The sequence below is a fragment of the Calonectris borealis genome, chromosome 1, assembly GCF_964195595.1.
Source record: "Calonectris borealis chromosome 1, bCalBor7.hap1.2, whole genome shotgun sequence".
In the NCBI taxonomy this organism is placed as follows: Eukaryota; Metazoa; Chordata; class Aves; order Procellariiformes; family Procellariidae; genus Calonectris; species Calonectris borealis.
Genome location: NC_134312.1, coordinates 31,781,815 through 31,804,072, shown reverse-complemented (window position 1 = coordinate 31,804,072; position 22,258 = coordinate 31,781,815). Strand labels below are relative to the sequence as shown.

Here is a 22,258-nt window from a genome sequence, read left to right as displayed (position 1 = left end):
GACAAAAACTTTTAATTTCAGAATGCGTTTTTACTTATAGTTCTAAGTTAAACCATGATGGTGGGATGCAAATTTGACTTTCTATAACTGTCTTATATAATCCTTACTATTTACCAAATATAACATGGAAAATAGCATTACATCTTGCAGGTACCAGAAGTATGTGGAGCACATCTTTATTCATCATATTTCGTCTTCAAAGTACATGCAATAAATTGATCTGTATAATTATTTTACTATACTATATTATTACTGTTATGTTCAAAATCTTGTTTATGGACAATGAGGAAACCAGAATTATTGTTAGTATTATTGAAATCTTAACAGTCTAATTGAAGAATTGTTATTAGAGAAAAAGAAAGAATATGTCTATGCAGAACAGTTTCCATAATAAAAAATATTATCAATAATAACAATATGGTTAAAGTTGTTATGCACACTTAGTTTCTACCCCTTTTTCTGATGTTATGTGCACCCTTCCCCTGCTCACCTGGGTCTTATGGTCACTAGGTTATACTGGAGTCTTAAAACCATGGTGGTACCATACATAGGAAAAGAAAAACAGCCATAGCCACCCGTCAACTAGAAAAGTAGCTGCCAAAGCTAAACCAAGTAAAGTAAATCTGTAACCGGTCAAGAACAGTTCATAGGGAATAAACCTGACAAGCCTTGGTCCTGAAGCCTTGCAAACCCAGTATTCAGACTGTAGCCTGTTACTAATCATGGCAATACTGCACTACAGGGCTACAAGGTTACATTATGTTTAAGATAACTACTGTAATTAACTAGAGTGTAAAAAAAAAAATAGGACTCCTCACTTCCTTGTCTCAGTTTAAGTATTTAAAACATATGGAATGAATCCAGGTCTTCATGTTGATCTGCATTTCTCAAAGAGCTGGCCATTCGCCTTCTGTTTGATTTTTTTTTTCCCCCGAAACCAGCCCCCTAGGCATATTGCATGAACAAACGAATAAGAAATAGACAAAATTTGCCAGGCTATGATAATGGCGGCATCCTGAATCCCCAAAATAAAATCTATTTAAGATGCAAATCTCTGTCTTAAATTTAAGGTTGTGATTTGATTTTCATTTTCTTCTACAGGGTTTGAATGAGAAAAGGCAATTTGGAACTCTTCTTTCAATCTGAGACCTTAAGTTACTGTATCTTATTAAAGGCTACTTTGTTACATGTAAGTTAATTTAATCAATTAATCATATCTAAACATACCCAACAGTAAAACACTTTTGATAGAGTTATGATCTATTTAAATAGCATCATCTAAATTTCATTACATTTTTAACCCTCATTAATTTCTAATTTTCAAGTTTCAGATGCTTTTTCACAGTGCTGACATTTTAGAATTATACTTATCATCACATGCTTCCTATACAGGCACAAAATACAAAACCAAATATATCCTTGTTCTCATGTTGTGCAATATAAAATTAGTTGAAAAAGACTGAAAAAATTCTTCCTTCCATTTAGTCTGATTTTCTGTGTGGTTGAGATAATTTTTAGGGGGACATATCTGAATTTTTGCATATTTATTTTTGCACACAAACCTCCTCACATTCAAATATTTGAACATAATAAACATTACAGGAAAACACAGACAGTTTTGCAGAAAGAGCCCAAATATTAAGTATTAAAAGGAGTTTTCCTGAAAACTGAACTGTATGTGTAAACAAATATTTTAGCATCTCCAGCCTCTTAAATGGTATGGTCCTTTAGGAGCTGAAAAAATCTTTAACAGATACAGTATACTGGGGGAAAGAAATGTGTGAGCAGACAAACTTGGAATGGATAAGAAGCAGTTTCTATGTGATTCATTCAAGTAAATCTTTTATACATACTGCAGAATGGCTGATAAGTGTGGAACAGTTATGTGTTTCTTGTGGTTCTTCTCACAGTCTTCTTTGCTTTTTCAGTTGTTTTAGATTTAGCAGTTATGTATTTTCCTATCTATCTATGTAATGTTTGGATTTTTTTTTTTCAGAATTTGTGATATAAAGGAATATAGTAACACTGTTACATTCAAAACCTTGTTTATGGACAAAGAGGAAGCCCATCTTATATATAAGTAAAACCAAGAATTTATTGTTAATATAACTGAAATCTTAATATCTAATCATTATTAGTTGAGATCTAATTGTTACAGAAAAAGAAGAATGCAGTTAAAATTCTTTTACACACACGTAGTTGCTAGCCGTTTTCCCGGTGTTATGCTCAACCTTTCCAGGCTGCCCTGGCTCCTAAGGTCTCTGGCTTCACGGCCAGTGACTGTGGTGACAGGTGTCAGCACCTGGCATACCTCACTGGGAGGAATATGATGTCGATGTTGATTCTTCCTTGCTCTATGATGCACTTGGTGTCATTTTTCCATGCTTGCTAGCACCCTTTTACACCTTTGCTCTTTCTTCACTGGCTGCAGCTCCAGGTAACATCATAATTTGCATTATATGTTACCTTTTACTTGTGTGAGATATTATTTTTTTCCTTTCTTTGTTACCCCTAAAATCATTATTGTCCAGCTGCAGGTCGGCATTTCTCTAGCTGACTGCAGGTGAGTTGCTTATAGCTGTGGGGTCTGCAGTGCAGACCTGGGACCCCATCACTTGTCACCCCATGCCTGTGGTCCTCTGCACTGCATCTTACGTCTCTGCTTCTCAAGGCCTTTGCTTTCCTACCGGGCCTGTATTTCTCTGCACTGTCATTGTATTGAGAGTCATAAATATTCATTCTGCCTATAATAACTGCTAGTTCTTCTTAGATATCTAAAACTAGCATTGTACCACACAGAGGTAAAGAAAAATAAAACAAATTAGCCATAGACACCTGACCAATTAGAGAAATTACTGTCACAGCTAAACCAAATTACACGTCAAGAAAACTTCAGACAGAACTAGCCTGACAGACCTCAGTCCTGAGGCCTTCCCAACTTCGTACAGCACTGACGAACTGTTACTAGCAATGGCAATACTGTGTTTGCGGCTACACGGTTACATCGTAATTCAGTAAGGTATTCATTAATGGTACTTAGTATCTTGTTCTAACGTCCTCAGAAAGCTGAACCAGACTATGCACACTTTCCCCTTCCGTTTCATTATGAAACCATTTAAGTCAACATAAAATCATACCAGATGCAAATCCTAGGATGCTGGCACAAGCCAGTCAAAGTATTAAAAAATAATTCTAATCACACTGACAGATGGCAGCACTTCCCATGCACCTTAGTGGATGGAAGTGAAACAGAAAAAATGAATTTGGCACCCGGACCTTATGTATCTACCTATTTAGCATATTACCTTTAACATTTCCCACTGCATTTCCTCAATCTGATCAAGAGGTGGTCATCAAAATGTATCTGGTAGAACACACATCTGCAAAGTTCCTACTCGACTCCGTCTCACCAGAGATATGACTCTCCATGACCTGTATTTGCGCTTCTTGGCTTTTCAGCTGCACTCCGTCTCCAAATTGTTCCACTTCACAGATGAAGATGATACTCTGCACTTGCTGCAGATGGGCTGGGACATATCTGGGTCCACTGGTGGGTGGATAGGTCTTGTATATTAAAAGCAATTCCTATTTCACCTTCCTAAGGAAAAAATCTTGAAGATTGCTTGGGGTTTTTTCCAAAAGCATTTGAATACCATTAACTGTAGGCTAAAAAATTCTGCCTTAACCATATGAGTTCACAGAATTAAATAATGCTTAAAGACTTTCATGTAATCAAACCAACATTTGGATGCCAGTAGTAGAAACAAAAATGTGAGCAATAAGCACGTGGATTTTAATCTCTCAAGTGCCAAATATTCCCTCCCTTCCTCTGTCTGTCTTTTGTTTATCATCTGTTTGGTGTTTCAGGTTCGGTGTGGTTGTATTGGAATACAGCCCATTGTTCAAGGCTCCACAAGAGGACTTTACAAAATGTTATGGGAGTTAGGAGCATCTGGCTGGTTTGGCTGAAACTCCCTAACAAGCTTAGTTACTGTGGGAGCTAAAATAAAATGAGAAGCTGAAGCAAAAGATAATGCTAATGAGAAAAGTTCTTGGCTTTTGCATAAGGAAAATAAAAATACAACCAATTTCATACCTTTGCAAGTTTACCAAACAATATGCTAAAATGCCTTAGTAAATAAGAAACAGTTTCTATATGTATCACCAAAGTCAGTGAGAACTACCAACCAAAGTATAAATTTTTAAATCTAAGATTTGCTTCAGTAGTGCAAAGCTATCCTTGGTTTGCCCTTTCATTATATAAAATACAAAATTTTCTATCTCATAAGTATTTTTACCTTAATTTTAGGTTTTCAGATTCTAAAGTTTTAAGTGAGAAGCTTATAAATGAATAGCCATGATGTTGGTTAGTATTGGTAGGTGGCTCCATTTCAACCCCAAAGTGGTCTTGTTGCTGCACTGCGGTGATCTCTGTGTATATTTACACATCAATATTATCAATCTGACTGGGGGAAGGCAGATAAGTGTGCCAGAAACTTTCTGCTGTTGTAACACTCCAGGCAAAATGTGTCTCTGCTGAGAGGGCTCCTTCCTTCTTTCTGTCCTTTCAGCTGTGTCCTGAAGTGCAGTCCTGTGTGTCTACAGTAAGCCAGGTTACGTCTGAGGTTTGCAAATGTGGAATTAGTCTGTGATGTAGACCTGAGAGACACAGTCTGTCCTGTTTCTTAGTGGAGAAACAAATAAAATTCATATCGGTCATTGGTGTAAAGATACTGTCCAGCTTACAAATCAAAATGAGGTACAGCCCCAAGGAAACAAATTAATTAAGATTTTTATTCTAACTTTCTTGTAACAAAAATGAATTGTAATGAGAAATTCTGGTAATTTTAATGACAGGCTTGTTGGGAATTTTGGAAGATGAAAATTTCACACAATATCTACAATTTTTTTCACCCATGATTATGACTATGTGCGTTGATTTTGCTCAGTTGTAAAAAATCACCTTGATTCCAGGCAGCTGAATGTTTGTTATGCATTATTTCAGGGATTTTGATCTCCCTGAAATACCTCATTGGTAGAGAATAATGAAGATAGTAAAACAAAAGACGAAAATATAGCAGTGTCACTTGAAATCAGATTTGAATTCGCATTAGTCTTGTAAGATGTCAGCACTAAGAAAAACAGCATAAACCTGTATCCAGTGGGATCAATGATAGCATAGAAGAAGGCATAATAGAAAGAAGACTGCTGCATCATATGTGCATCTACCCATAGGTTTCATCCGGGTACTCTATAGATCCTGATTTACACCTTTAACCATGAATTGTAATATATCCCTTCCATAAGATTTGTTATTCTTAATGACATCTTTAAATTCTGATTTTATCTGATCTCCTTTGAATCTAAACTCTTGATCTCAGCCACTGATTATAACACTACATTTCACTGTTCAGTTAAATGATGTGAGGTGTTTGACTTGTTCAATAAAGTTCTGAAGAGAAAAATTGAAATTGCCTTGCTCTTAAGGTATCTGAATCATGGAGCCTCACCTGGAATAGCTTCTAGGACATTGCAGGACAAGGGACATGGGTAGCAGAAAGAGAGACAGAGCTTTCTTCAGGAAATGCAAGAACTGATGCTTCTGAGCTAACTAGTCCATATTTTATTATAGTATTTTTTATAGTGTTTAAAACACTTTTCATGTGCTCTTTTACTTGTCTCTTTTCTAAAGGAAAAAAAAAAAAAGCCAGACTTGCTATAGCCACTTATAGGAAAGGTTTTTCATGGCCTTGTCACCCTTCTCAGGACCATTTATTTCATACGGACATATTTCTGATGCGTAGTCAGTGCACAATTGCAAAGCAAATGAGGCACTGCTGTTTATTTCTGATAGCATGATAATACTTCATTCTTAAAACAACTTTGTTTGCATTTTTCCTACCAGTTGCACATTGAGCAGAAGCGAGATTTCTGCATTTTCCCAGATCCCTTTTGAAAAGTGACAGATAATACCACTTTCTAAAGCATACAAGCCCTTTATTTTTCCCCCTGTGGAGAGAGATACTTAGAATTCATGGATACTAAATCTCATTGTTATCCTGTTATCTTTGCACATCCTTATGTAGATCTCTAAAATTCCCCAGTTGTCCCTGGTTCCAGCCTAATCCAAGCCACATTCATTGCTCTGCAAGTGTCTCTGCTTCTCTATTCACTTCCCTTTTAAGATATTTAATAAATAAAGAAACAGCAAGTCCCTTACTGAAGAACTTACTAACATACTTCTGGTAACTTTTTGCCTTGGTGAAGATCAAACATTAACCCAACTTTTCATATTCTACCTCCTAGGCAAGTTTGCTTCCTGCTTTATTACATCTTACAGGGTTCAGGGAGGGTGCAGTAGATTAGAAGCCTACAAAACTATCAGCTGGTTCTCCATTATTCCGGACTTTTTAGTGCAAGAGATTTGTAAGATTTTTTTCCCTACCGAGCTGCAAACAGCCTACATTTTGCTACAAAAATATGGAAGTGTCACCAGTAGGTGAGCCTTAGTGGGGTCTGGTTTGACTGGCCTCTCAGGGAGCAAAGGGACCAACTCTGTAATCAGCCGCCTTCCACGTGAATGCGGATAAGGACCACTGATGTAGGTCACACACAAAAGGCAGAACTTAATCATTGCTCTGTCCTGGAAACACAGTTTAACTCTCAGCAGTGACTTTATGGACACTTAAAACAATCTCTAAGAAGAAATGTCAAACACTTTAATGAGTGTTTTCTTTAGCCAGGCTATCACCTCCTTAGATCTCTGCTCTTTTCCAGCTTTTCTCAGACTTTGCATGCTTTTCTGAAGGAAGTGAAGCTGCAACTCGATGAGAACACAACAACTTTAACCCTGGGCTGTTGCTTACAGCAAAAGACTTTTGCCATGATTTCTGTAACTAAAAATTGCTGGGGGTAGGTGTGAATCCAGCCTCTGTTCCATCAGTGGCTCCTGTGGCAAAAAAGGCATGTGAAAGGCCCCTAAAAATGTCAAGTAATAAACACCAAAAGTGGCTTTAAACATGGAGGCATCTTACCAAATGATTTCACCTTTAGATTAATTTCACTGAACAGTTGCTGTACGAAGGAATAATATGAGCTTCATCTAGTCAAAACTTTAACCAATGCAATTTACAGCAAGAGAAAGGAAAACTCAGAAGTGAGGAGTGCTTTATGCTGTCTTTTCTGAGTGCTCTGTACATCCAAGAACCAGTCCTCTGATCTCACCAGCAACCAGATGCTGAAACTGGACAGCCTGAATAGGATCACAAGCCATTGAAAAATTCCTGTTGCCACATATCACAATGAAATGAAATGGCAGTTTTCCTGGTGATTTTTTAAGTAAAGGAGCATGTTCCTTTACTGTCAGTTGAAAGGAGATTGTATTCACACAGAGAATATTTACGTTGTCGTGTATTCTACTCCCAATTCCGCATTTGTATCTTGTCCCTTTGCCTCCACCCCACCATCAACACCCTCTACATGTTTGGGCACATTTGGATTTTGCATTGGTGCTTTCCAGCTGTCTTCTTGAATGAGGAAACTCACATGTAATGAAGAGACTAATAACACTCCAGTTCTACACCTGCATGGATAATATGTAGGTGTAGTATAACCTAGGTGTATGTAGGTGTAGTATAAAGGTTGGTAATATGGATATTACTCTGCCAGACCTCAGTCTATTTTATTTGCCTGGAGTCTTTCAAAGCTATCTAGCAAACTATGCACTTTCTTCAGCAGTCGTGTCATGCTCAGTACTGGCAGGTTACTGTGAAAGGCCATGGCTGGTGATTTGTGAAACAGTCTTCTCATTCCCTGGCTAATCCGCATCTGTCGTGTCGGGTTTTTTAGATTCTCATATACATATAGTTACCTATATAGCCAATCTGAGATAACTCATGTCCTTTTGAATATTTGCAAAGAATATACAAATTGTTATTTATTATTCAGGAAACTTTCTGTGCATGCACTGTACAGGAAACATACATAAGAGATGTCATTCTAACTGTGAACTAGTATTGATTCAAATGAAAAAAGCTGAATGTGGTTTATTGCAGGCGTTGGTTCAGAAATTACTTTTGCCACACTTCCCTGTATTGCTGGGATCTTGATGGCCAGGTAGTCTCTAAAAGTCTGTGGCTGAGGGTGAACAGGGCCCACTAAAGCCCAGACCACACGGTCGCGGTGTTAATATTAATCATAATCAACTGTAATCCTCAAAGTGTTATTGTTCTGTGTATAGCCCTCGTCCAGAACTGGGTTAAAAACCAGTTAGGAAGAAATAAGAATGATGAAGTTAGTGAGTAGGTGTTTGGTTGGAGGAGATCAAGATATATACGTTTTAATTTAAGAACACTATGGTGATAGATACTTTAGTTTGTTGTGGATTCTATATTGTTCGCTTCTGTAATTTTAAATAATGAAGATTTGTTGCTTAGAAGTTAGGTAACTAACAGATGTGTGTTTGTAATTGTGTGGAGTAGTAATTAATTATAAACTGTGTTTTAGAGGTATTGTTAGATGTAGTGATAATTAATTTTAGCTATGGAAACTATAAACAAACATGGTCCAAGCATGGCTCAGGGACAAATTGCGACCTGTCCTGGTTCCGGCTGGGACAGAGTTAACTTTTTTCCCAGTAGCTTGGGAGATGTGCTGTGTTTTGGGTTTGGTGTGAAAGAAGCGTTGATGGCCCATTGATGCTTTGGCTGTTGCTGGGTGGTGCTTGCACCTGGCGGGGGGGAGCACAACCGGGGTGGTGGACCCAGCTGGCCAATGGGGTGTTTTATACCATGTGACATCATGCTCAGTATAAAAACCAGGTGTGGGGGGGCTAGCGCCCCGTTTGTGACACGCGGTCGGTGAGCAGTTGCATTGTGCATTGTCTGCTTTGTATATTCTGTTATTGTTGTTGTTCTCATAGTTATTATTACTGTTCTACTTAGTTTTATTTCAATTATTAAACTTTTTATCTCAACCTGGGAGTTTTCCTACTTGTGCCCTCTCGATTCTCTCCCCCATCCCACCGGAGGCGGGGTGGGCGAGCTGCTGTGTGGGGTTTATTTGCTGGCTTAAACCACGACAGTCCTTTTTGGCGCCCAACGTGGGGCCCGAAGGGTTGAGGTAACAACAGATTAATTAGCACGTATTAAGGAATTTATATCTGTTAACATATTAATTTGTTCTGCACCATGCTATTGTTTTTACTGTACCTGTTAAAGATTGGAGTTGGGTTTTGTAGTCTGCTGTGCTCTGCAGTGATTAATGATGTTTTGCCTGGGAGGTTTGTTAGTAAAACGCTGGCATTGGGGGTTATTTGGTATTTGGGATTTGTAATGAAGCCGTTACTGCATTTCGGGTACCACCTCATGGAGACCGTTAACAATTATACCTTTTCCTCTGAGAGATTTTTTATGGAGGAAATAGAGAATGGCACCCTCGCTACCTTCCTCTATGATGTCATCTCCTTTGTTAAAATAACTTGTCAATACCTTGAACATCCCTGGGTAGTTAAGATACATCTATTGGTACTCCTTGGGAATATTGTTTTGGTTTTATCCAAGGTTAGTAAGCAATTTAAGAATGTCATCCAGAGATCTGCCCCAAGGCTGGATAGTTATGAGTGGCAGGGTGAGTGGGATAGCATGGGCAAATGCCTAGGACGGTGGGCACCGCCAGTGTTCTGGAACTTTACCCCTGAACAAGTGCAGAACCCTGAAAAATTAGTAGAATATTTGGAAGAAGTATGCTGCCACCCTGGCCATTCTAAGGAGACACAAATCACTACAATGTGCTGGGGCCTGGCCCACGCCTACCGAGCCCTGTTTAACCCCACTCAGAACCCCCAAGGGGAAGGAAACATCTCTGCAGCTGATGACAAAGCAACAGGCCCTGTGGCTACCTCACCCCCCAGGGCAGGCATGGCAGCTACTCCGCCCCCTGCGACAGAGAACCAACCCACGCCGGTATCAGTCGCCCCTATACAAAAAAGAAAATGCACAAGAAAATCAGCTCGTCTAGTAAGGGATGAAGATGAACCAGGGCCATCATGAGAACAGGAGGAGGAGGAGGCAGAACCCGTAAATGAGATGGTGACCACCCGATCCCTATCCCTGGGTGAGCTGCGAGATATGCGAAAAGACTTCAGTCGTCGTCCAGGCAAGCACATTGTCACCTGGCTGCTCCGATGTTGGGATAACGGGGCCAGTAACCTGGAATTAGAGGGTAGGGAAGCCAAGCAGCTGGGATCCCTTTCTAGGGAAGGGGGCATTGACAAAGCAATTGGACAAGGGGCACAAGTCCTCAGCCTCTGGAGGCAACTCCTGTCAGGTGTGAAGGAAAGGTATCCCTTCAAGGAAGATGTTATATGCCACCCAGACAAGTGGACCACCATGAAGAGAGGTATCCAGTACCTGAGAGAATTAGCTGTGCTGGAAGTGATTTATGATGACCTGAACAACGAGCAGTTATCCAAAGACCAGACGAAGTCAAATGCACTGAACCTATGTGGCGGAAGTCTGTACGGAGCGCACCAGTGTCACATGCAAACTCATTGGCAGTAATGACCTGGAAAGATAGAGAGGAACAAACAGTGGATGAATTGGCTGGCCAACTCTGGCAATATGAAGAAAGTCTCTCTTCCTCCCTACGAGCCTGTGTCTCTGCTGTGGAGAAACTGTCTCGGGAGGTCCAACAACAAAAAGAGGATATGTCCTACTCCCCACCTGCACGGGTCAGTGTCTCAGCCATTAGGAGCAAGCGTCCCTCTGCTCAAGAGAGGAGACATCGTGGGTACACACCCCAGGGCACCCTGTGGTTTTACCTGCGTGACCACGGAGAGGACATGAGGAAGTGGGATGGAAAACCTACCTCAGTCCTACAGGCATGGCTACATGAGTTGCAAGGGAAAACAACCACAAAAGGGGGTTCTTCCAGGAAAACTGCTGCTCCAGTCTCCAGTGAGCAGTTCCCCAGACAGAGTAGAAGGTCTGATTCCACTTCCGACCTTAACAAAGGGACTTCTGATTCATACTTACAAGAAGTGGATAGCGAATATGATGACCAGAACTAGAGGGGCCCTGCCTCCAGCCAGGTGGAGGAAAGGGACAACCGGGTTTTCTGGACTGTGTGGATTCGATGGTCTGGCACATCAGAGCCACAGGAGTATAAGGCTCTCGTAGACACCGGTCCACAGTGTACCCTGATGCTATCAAGCTATAAAGGGGCAGAACCCATTTGTATTTCTTGAGTGACAGAGGGATCCCAATAGTTAACTGTATTGGAGGCCAAAGTGAGCCTGACCGGGAATGAGTGGCAGAAGCACCCCATTGTGACTGGCCCAGAGGCTCCGCGCATCCTTGGCATAGACTACCTCAGGAGAGGGTCTTTCAAGGACCCAAAAGGGTACCGGTGGGCTTTTGGTATAGCTGCCCTGGAGACGGAGGAAATTAAACAACTGTCTACCTTGCCCGGTCTCTCGGAGGATCCTTCTGTTGTGGGGTTGTTGAAGGTCCAAGAACAACAGGTACCAATCACTATCACAACAGTGCACCGGAGGCAATACTGCACCAACCGAGACTTCCTGATCCCCATCCATGAGCTGATTCGTCGACTGGAGAGCCAAGGAATGATCAGCAAGACTCACTCACCCTTTAACAGTCCCATATGGCCATGCGAAAGTCCAATGGAGAGTGGAGACTAATAGTAGACTACCGTGGCCTGAACGAAGTCACGCCGCCACTGAGTGCTGCTGTGCCGGACATGCTAGAACTCCAATATGAACTGGAGTCAAAGGCAGCCAAGTGGTACACCACAACTGATATCGCCAATGCGTTCTTCTCCATCCCTTTGGCGGTGGAGTGCTGGCCACAGTTTGCTTTCACTTGCAGGGGTGTCCAGTCCACCTGGAACCGACTGCCCCAGGGGTGGAAACACAGCCCTACCATTTGTCATGGACTGATCCACACCGCACTGGAACAGGGTGAGGCTCCCGAACACCTACAATACATTGATGACATCATTGTATGGGGCAACACAGCAGAAGAAGTTTTTGAGAAAGGGGAGAGAATAGTCCAAAACCTTCTGAAGGCTGGCTTTGCCATAAGACAAAGTAAGGTCAAGGGACCTGCACAGGAGATCCAGTTTTTAGGAATAAAATGGCAAGATGGATGTCGTCAGATCCCAACAGATGTGATCAACAAAATAACAGCCATGTCCCCACCAACTAGCAAAAAGGAAACACAAGCTTTCTTAGACGTTGTGGGTTTTTGGAGAATGCATATTCCAAATTACAGTCAGATCGTAAGCCCTCTCTATCAAGTGACCAGGAAGAAGAACGACTTCAAATGGGGCCCTGAGCAACGACAAGCCTTTGAACAAATTAAACAGGAGATAGTTCATGCAGTAGCCCTTGGGTCAGTCTGGGCAGGACAAGATGTAAAGAATGTGCTCTTCACCGCAGCTGGGGAGAATGGCCCTACCTGGAGCCTCTGGCAGAAAGCACCAGGGGAGACTCGAGGTCGACCCTTAGGGTTCTGGAGTCGGGGATACAGAGGATCGGAGGCCCACTACACTCCAACTGAGAAGGGGATATTGGCAGCATATGAAGGGATTCGAGCTGCTTCGGAAGCGGTTGGTACTGAAGCACAGCTCCTCCTGGCACCCCGACTGCCGGTGCTGGGCTGGATGTTCAAGGGGAGGGTCCTCTCTACACATCATGCAACCGATGCTACGTGGAGTAAGTGGGTCGCACTGATCACACAACGGGCCCGAATAGGAAACCCCAGTCGCCCAGGAATCTTGGAGGTGATCATGAACTGGCCAGAAGGCAAAGATTTTGGAATATCCCCAGAGGAGGAGGTGACACGTGCTGAAGAGGCCCCAACTACCAGAAAACGAGAAGCAATATGCCCTGTTCACTGATGGGTCCTGTCGCCTTGTGGGAAAGCATCGGAGATGGAAAGCTGCTGTATGGAGTCCCACATGCCAAGTTGCAGAAACTGCTGAAGGAGAAGGTGAATCGAGTCAGTTTGCAGAGGTGAAAGCCATCCAGCTGGCCTTGGATATTGCTGAACGAGAAAAATGGCCAGTACTTTATCTCTATACTGACTCATGGATGGTGGCAAATGCTCTGTGGGGGTGGTTGCAGCAGTGGAAGCAGAACAACTGGCAGCGCAGAGGTAAACCCATCTGGGCTGCCGCATTGTGGCAAGATATTGCTGCCCGGGTAGAGAACGTGACTGTAAAAGTACGTCATGTAGATGCTCACGTACCCAAGAGTCAGGCCACTGAAGAACACCAAAACAACCAGCAGGTGGATCAGGCTGGTAAGATCGAAGTAGCTCAGGTAGATCTGGACTGGCAACATAAGGGTGAATTATTTATAGCTCAGTGGGCCCATGACGCCCCAGGCCATCAAGGAAGAGATGCAACATACAGATGGGCTCGTGATCGAGGGGTGGACTTGACCATGGACACTATTGCACAGGTTATCCACGAATGTGAAATATGTGCTGCAATCAAGCAAGCCAAGTGAGTAAAGCCTCTTTGGTATGGAGGACGATGGTTGAAATATAAATATGGGGAGGCTTGGCAGATTGATTATATCACACTCCCACAAATCCGACAAGGCAAGTGTCATGTGTTCACCATGGTGGAAGTAACCACAGGATGGCTGGAAACATATCCTGTGCCCCATGCCACTGCCCGGAACACCCTCCTGGGCCTTGAAAAAGAAGTCCTATGGCGACATGGCACCCCAGAAAGAATTGAGTCAGACAGCAGGACTCATTTCCAAAACACCCTCATAGACACCTGGGCCAAAGAGCATGGCATTGAGTGGGTCTATCCCATCCCCTACCATGCACCAGCCTCTGGAAAAATTGAACGATACAACGGACTGCTAAAGACAACACCGAGGGCAATGGGTGGTGGGACATTCAAGCATTGGGGTACACATCTAGCAAAAACCACCTGCTTAGTCCACACTAGGGGATCTGTCACTCGAGATGGCCCTGCCCAATCCAAACCCTTACGTACTGTAGAGGGGGATAAAGTCCCTGTCGTGCATATGAGAAATATGCTGGGGAAGACAGTCTGGGTTACTCCTGCCTCTGGCAAGGGAAAACCCATTCATGGGATTGCTTTTGCTCAAGGACCTGGGTACACTTGGTGGGTGATGCGAAAGGATGGGGAAGTCCGGTGTGTACCTCAAGGGGATTTAATTTTGGGTGAAAATAGCCAATGAACTGAATGGTATGATGTTAGTTACTATATAATACTGTATGTCATCACTTCTATGGTTACCATATGCCATATTAACAGTATTACAATAAGAATCACCCAGATTAATGTAGGATGAACTCTGATGAAATTGAGCAAAGTGCAATGATGTCAGAACCGGACAAGCACCCAGAACTGGCCTCAGCATGCAACAGTCCAACACCACCCACCATCTCTCCTGCCCTGAAAGACTGTTATGACAGATGGAACCCGAAGTCATGGATTAAATGAACTCAAAGGACATTTTAGAGGGATGGCCCATGGAGTTAGGGAATGATATCTCTGTGTGCGAATATATATATGGAAGGAAGGAAAAGGGGTGATGACTAATTGGAATGTATTGGAAAATGTGAGACCTGGGCATGATGTAGATGGTATAGAATAAGGGGTGGATATTGTCCTGGTTCCAGCTAGGACAGAGTTAATTTTCTTCCCAGTAGCTTGGGGGGTGTGCTGTGTTTTGGGTTTGGTGTGAAAGAAGTGTTGATGGCCCATTGATGCTTTGGCTGTTGCTGGGTGATGCTTGCACTGGGGAGGGGGAGCACAACCGGGGTGGTGGACCCAGCTGGCCAATGGGGTATTCTATACCATGTGACATCATGCTCAGTATAAAAACCAGGTGTGTGGGGGGGCTCGCGCCCTGTTCGTGACACGCGGTCGGCGGTCGGTGAGCAGTTGCATTGTGCATTGTCTGCTTTGTATATTCTGTTATTGTTGTTGTTCTCATAGTTATTATTACTGTTCTACTTAGTTTTATTTCAAATATTAAACTGTTTTTATCTCAACCTGGGAGTTTTCCTACTTGTGCCCTCTCGATTCTCTCCCCTATCCTACTGGAGGGGGTGAGCGAGCGGCTGCGTGGGGTTTATTTGCTGGCTTTAACCACAACACGACCCTATAAGGAAAGGAAGAAATAAGTTCATGAAGAGTTCACTACCCTGCCGACCACCAGAGACCACTCAGACCCTCAAGAAGACCCTAAAGACTTTAGTGCACATGTGTTGAGGATGATGTAATATTATAATTAGTTCTCGGAAATTTAGTGAATATGTAAAAGAGAAATTTAAAATATGTATGAGAAGCATGGATATAAACAGAAAGGTGATTAGACCAGGTGTGCTTGATTTGTGGCAAGTCCACCGAGCACCCAGGCCTGAATAAAACAGTATCTCTCCTGAGCGTGTGGAATTGGTTACTCGCATGCCGGGCATGAATCAGCTTTTCGGACAACAACTGGTTTGCCGTGTACACCAGGCAGTCACATTGTCTCTGTCTCCCTGCAAGCTCTAGAGGCACCACAGAGACTTTCTGCGCAGATGCTGTCTACAGCACATGAATCGGGGCTGTGTGAATGGTTATCAGGCTATCAAATAGATACTTATGTTGCTGGAAGCAGTAAAGGGAAAGACAGAGGGGTCAAATGCCATACGTCTTCTAAACACATAAATCTCTTTAAAACTTATCTAGAACAGTGGATGGTCTCTGCCAGCATACAAGGGTCAAGAGTGAAAAGAATACTCCAGAAACACTTCTTATCCTGTCCCTGCTTTTGACATAGTCATCCACCCCATCCTTAGCAGAATGAAGGGACTGCCAAGCTTCCAAACATGACAAATGTGCTTTGTTTGATAAATAACATTTGTCCAGCCAGGCATTTCTTGCAGAGCAGTGAGGGACTGAAAAAATTGGGTCACTACTGGAACCACCATAAGGTTGTAGCATCCACCATAACCTCACTGCACAATACTTTCCATGAGACCTAGACATCCATAACCTTCCACATATGACTCATGATCCCCACTCTTCTGCCACAGCACTTAGAGCAGGTGGTGCAATAGTAGCATCTAGATATGCTCGGAATTCAGATGTGCTGTGGAATTCTATGAACAATAATTTTGGCAGAACTGCATTCATCGTGCTTACATGGTCTGATCCTGGTGAGAAAAGCCTGCCCTTATTCTCCACAAGAAGAATCCCCTCTGCTGATTCTTCTTATCCTCAGCCTTCTCAAGCCATAGGCTCACAAGAAATCATGGCAGCACTGCAGTCACCCACTTCCAGGAAATTCACTCAACAGTTCTTACCACTCTCTGACGAATTCTTCGCTTCACAAATTATGCCCCCAGTTTAACAGTGGTTGCTCTAACTGCAGATAAAACAGGAAAAGAGGCCTCCCAACCAGGGACAGAATAATGAAAAAAACCTTAATTGTTTCTTCATGCAAGGCAGGCTTCATAAACTGACCAATGCAGAGAATAATAGCACGACAGTGTCTTGCATTTACCCTCCGGCTCTAAGCACCTTTCTGTCTCACGTGAACCAGTTCTTTCCCTCTCCTAGATGCCTTGGTACAGCTCTACCTCTTGTTTTTCCCTGCACCACTCCCAGCAACATGCCTCTCCTTTCAACATCAACAGTATACTTCTCCCAGCAAAGATATTCAAATGCTATAATTCACGCCTCACCTTTCTCTACAGTAGGAAACATGACCTTGGGAGGACAACTTTAGGACTCAAAGGAGCAGTGAAGGTGTGAGATCTGCGTGTATTGGGTTTTATCATTGTAGGCAATGAGTTGTAATAATTGGATAATTTGGATTGTGAGTGTTATTGTCAGTGAAACTATGTTAATAATAATTAATTGATTAAACCATCAAGACCTTAACTGAACTAACAATAAATGCTTGGCTTCATATATAAGGTGTGTTTCTGTAGTCCAGCTAAATTGCCATGTTTGCTCTGGACTCTATTCATGTGGACTGGCTGTTAAAATATAGATTCAACAGCTTGTGGAGAATACAGGTAGCCTAGGCTGTAATTTACAGTGCAACAACTAGCTCCTTGCCATCTGCAGACTGCCCCAAGTATAGCTACACTGTGTAAGACACAGAGTATTCTGAAACGTCCTCACCATACCCTTGGCAAGGTCCTTCTAGGACATCCCTACGCTTTATTTATACCCATTGAACCAGTCCATTACCTAACACAGAAACTCTCATTAAACTGTTACACTCAGTACGCAGACTGAACTTGTTGCACCAGCAATTGAGACAGGGTGAATGCTGCGAGGCTGAAAGAAGAGAAGGCGGAGTAGACACAAACACTGTATCATCAGAAGGGTATGCATTGTTTTCACGTTTGGCTTTGAAAACAGTGATTTGCAGTAATCCAGCTAAACACATTCCCCTAGTCCCAACATAAAGCACAATAAACAATTACTTTCAAAGGAATTCAAGTTTCAAAAGTGAGAAGAGAAAGAGACACTCTACATCATCTACTAAAGACTATTGTTACAGATTTTACTTTACTCAGACAGTTGGCTGATGGATGGCATTATACAGTTCCCACAATTCTAAAGGAGATTGCAGCAGAGGGCTATTTCTTAGAATAGCAGTTTATTGTGGAGAAAAATCCTGAAAATGGAGACAAAAGGGAGACTTTTAATCAGAGCACTAATGTGGGTTGTCTGTGATGAAGCTCTTATCATTCCACCACAAGCAGCGTATGGCACTCAAAGACAGATTCTGTACAATGGTAATAGAGGCTTTTAAATCACTATTTGCACTTTAAACATAGGGAGATATTTGATTGCTTCACAAAACATTACTCAGAAAGGAAAATAACTGGGAAGATGTTATGACCTTTTTTTTTTTTTTTGGACACTGGAGCCTGTGGTTATTTCTTACTAAAAGCAAATCCAGTAGTTCAGGCCCAGTTAATTTAAGTTCTGTCTGCAAGAAATCTTCTAATTAGTAACAGTTTCACTGTTCCAATGACATGGATATATCTCTATAATGGAAAATAATAACATGAAAGGAAAGTGACTGATCTGGTAGGTAAGCTAGTCCCATAATGGACTTTGAATATCAAAAGAAAAAAATGCAGATAAGCAGGGATCAGCTCAAGGGAAGCATAACTGCCTACGGTGATACTCAAAGGTGAAGAAATACCTAACAGCTCTGCCTGAATTGGATTCATTACATTAAGAAAGGACTATTGTAGCTTTAATGCAGAATGAAATAATTTGTAGCTATTAAAACAAGATGCTAGAAAATGGCGTTTTGCCATAGTAGGTACTTCAGCTCCAGTCTTCCAGTCGCTTTCAGATGGAGGGAAATCTTTTATTGTCATGGCCTTTTTGGTAATCCAAAACACTATGGAAGTCCAAGGGATTCCAAGCTGGAGTTCACATAATTTGATAATTGGTGACCTTCACTGAAAGTCAGATTACAGAGTAAGTATTTAAGCAGCTTCATTTTTTGTTATTATCACATTAGGGCTTCAAGCTATTGTACACACAGGTGCTGATTTTGGCTAGGCAGTGGAAAAGCTGAATGGTGCTTAGGGTTTATTTATTTATTTATTTATTTATTCATTCATTCATTCTTTTTCAGTTGAATAGAAAAGAAATGCAATATTTGTGATTAACTGAAGAATTCTGCTTGTATTGTTCTGACAGTTTGCAAAACAATTTTGTACAGCTCTTGAATAATACGTAAGAATACTGAATCCAGTTGAACTCCAAGGGTGACATTGGCAATTCTGTGCAAAACTGAAAAGGGATCCAAGTGTTTTGCATGTAGTAACATGCCAGCCAGGACTGTTATTCCATGCAAATGGAAGTGCACAGAGTCAATGAAAGTAACATCTAATGCACTGATGTATAAACAAAATTAATTACCCCCACAAAATATCCCAAATAATATAGACTTACATACAGTAAAGCAAAATATAATTTAATAGGCTTATTTATCTTGCACTAAGAAAGCTGTTACTTTTAGTAACTGTGTTTAATTTCTTCTAAAAAGAAATGAACATGAAAATCAGGATTTAGTTGCATAACTGCAAGCTTTCTGATTACTTACAGGCAGAATGTATCACTGTAAAAAATTGAAAAAAAATGCATAAGATAAAATTGGGGAATATGGGCTTGAATTATTTTCAAAATTGTTAATTTTCTTTAAAGAATAATAAACAACATTGTTTTGTATGTGTCGTGGTTTAATCTGGCAGGCAACCAAATACCACGCAGCCGCTCACTCACTCCCCCTGCCCCCCCAGTGGGACGGGGAGAGAATCGGAAGGGTAAGAGTGAGAAAAAACGTGGGTTGAGATAAAGACAGTTTAATAGAACAGAAAAGGGAGAATAATGATAATAAATAATGATAGAATATACAAAATGAGTGATGCACAATGCAATTGCTCACCACCCGTGCTGACCGATAACCAAGTGGCGATCGGTACTTCCTGGATCACGCCTACCCTTCATATACTGAGCATGACGTCACATGGTATGGAATACCCCATTGGCCAGCTGGGCTGGCTGTCCTGATTATGTTCCCTCCCATCTTGTGTACCTAGCTCAGTCAGTAGGCAGGGAGCTGTCCTTGGACTAGGAGGGCACTTAGCAACAACTGAAAACATCAGTGTGTTATCAACATTCTCCTCGTACTAAATCCAAAACACAGCACTAGGAAGAAATTTAACCCTATCCCAGCTGAAACCAGGACAGTATGAAATTGCAAAACAATTAGTTTCTAATGCTGGCATCTTAAAAAAATAGTAAATGGTAAATAAATTGCAAATAATAAATACTCTTAAATGCCTCAAAGATATTGGAAGTGCTCAGAAAGGCAGAGCTTTTGTATAACACTCATTTCCTCTGTCACTGTCATAACAATGAAATGAAACTACTTGAGAACATTGCCACAATATAAGGAATATTCAAATGTTTACATAGAACGTTTCCATTCAGTCTAAACTTGTTTTTAATATTACTCTATTTCAAGAACCAGAGAAAGTTGTTTGAATTTTAATGCAAACAGAACCAATCTATGAGTCTATCTAGACTGTCTTTGCCTTTATTTTTTATTTCAGATTTTATGCTTTGAATGATTACTTTGTCTTACATGTGAAGTGGAAATTTAGGTATATTTTTTCTGTTTAAATGCCATTCCCTCCTGTTAAGATAATAAATCATTTGAGAAGGTGAGGAGTATAATTACAACAGTTCTGTGTCACTATATGAATATTCCAAGAAGCAGTGCTGCATATTTATATCAGTATTTAATAGCAAGATCACATGACAACAAAGAAAACACTTACTAGAAAACAAAGTAGAACAGAGAGGTATAGAGTAGTTCATATGCAAAACATACATTTGAATGGTGTTAACTCTAAGCTTCTAGTATAGTAGAAGATCTGGTTAATCATCTTTTTTAGTCATAAAATCACAGGATTTCTGTCTCTGAGGCTCACTAGCTTCTTCAGGATTTCCAAGAGGTAGAGGAGTCTGGGAAATATTGCCTTTCGAGTACGAAGGACAACAAAATCATTTTGTTGGATGAAAGATAAAGACTGAATACAGGCAAATATTGAGCACTGATACTAAAGCATACTGTAATTCTCCTTCCTCAGCTTTCAAGTGCCCTACTCACTGCACTACCGCCTTCCATTCCCATCCCTGATGATTTATGCTCTTTGCTGATGACCATCCAAAACATACCATTTCCCTTTTACTTCCATCATTCATTCTGTTTGGCCCAATTGTTTATTCTCCACGTTCACCTACAGTGTCATACTCTTGGTCATTTCTGCTGAGATCGCGGTTAGATTTCTCTCCTGCCCACCAGGCAGCAGCCAGCATTCCTCCTGTGCCTTCTCTTCTCCCTGCCTCTCTGCTGCCAGTAGCCCTGCCTTGCTTTGCTTCCCTGCCCATCTCACCTTCTCAACACCTTGTTACTTCCACCGCTGGAACTCTTTTCCCCCTAGCTTGAGCTCATTTTTTTTTCTGTATTCTCAACACCTCAATCTCTAAACTCGTTAGTCCTTCTTTTCTTGTTTTTTCTTTTGCTCTAATTCTGTTTTTTTATTCCATAAGAGTTTGCATTTTTTTCTAATAACTAGGCTGATGTCCTTTTAATTCAACATATTCTCCGTTTTCAGAGAAATATTTCTTGGCAGCTTTGCCCCTTCTCCCCCCAGATATTATGTTTCAAATCCCACTGTATTTTTCCTAGTTGGGTTCTCATTTCTCTAGTCTGTATTAACAGCCTCAAAAAATGGGTTAAATTCCCTTCAGGCATTCTTATCTATCTTACACTCAGACTTTAACCTAGCTCCAAAAATGCTTTGAGACCTCAGAGGTTTTGGTAAACAACTCTGTTAATTACCTTATGGTTATGCTGGACTACTAGATTGGAAGAGCAGGTCTTTTTTTCCCAGCGTATAACTCAATATTTCTCTACACAGGTGCATTATATTCATTTAAGTTAATATGTAATAATAATAAAATCAAATTTGTGCTGAGACAATACATCAAAATTTTCTGATAGTGATTTTTTTTTTGTCATGGATAATTAACAGTATGGGAATGCAAGGAGATAAAATGTACCATTTTATCACTTTAAGACTTTGTTTAAATAAAGAGGAAGAAAAGATAATTACATAAAAGGATGTATTTCCGATGGTAGTGGGGATAAAACTAGAAAGTAATGGGATAAAATTAAGTCAAAGAAGTGGCCTATTAAGGACATGTTTCATTGTGCTCTTTGCAAGAAAACCTTGCAAGCTCTCATTCAACAAATAAGGCTTGCTTTGCACTGGGATAGGAGATTACTTAATTAACACAGCAATGAGTGATTGATATGAACTGCAGAAATCTCCACCACCTTCCACCATAAAAGATAATAATTCATCTCTGCAAATGTACCTTACATAATAACAACTACTTCACAAATATAGACTAAGGGTAGAATTTCCAAATACAACGTCCTTCCTATATAGGGAATTACTAAACTAAAACTACGGACAAGGTTTTAAAAAAAAATTCACTCATTTATGTGGACACTAGTCTTCCTAGGTAAAAAGCAGGAGACACCTGACTTGAGTTGTTTAACCTTAGATTGGACAAAGTCATGGTAAACACTGTCAGAAAAAAGTAGCAAGAGAAATGACTAAATGTGTGGGCTTGTGTGTCTTTA

The 22,258-nt window shown here is 41.1% G+C and overlaps 1 long non-coding RNA gene across 2 annotated transcripts in view; it reads left to right on the top strand.

Moving 5' to 3' along the window:
* Positions 1–22,258, top strand: part of LOC142081215 (uncharacterized) — a 149,610-nt gene that overhangs the window by 70,143 nt on the left and 57,209 nt on the right. For both annotated transcript variants that reach the window (XR_012673296.1, XR_012673297.1), the window contains exon 3: positions 1,102–1,189. This is a non-coding gene — a long non-coding RNA (uncharacterized LOC142081215). The remainder of the gene's footprint in view (positions 1–1,101; positions 1,190–22,258) is intronic.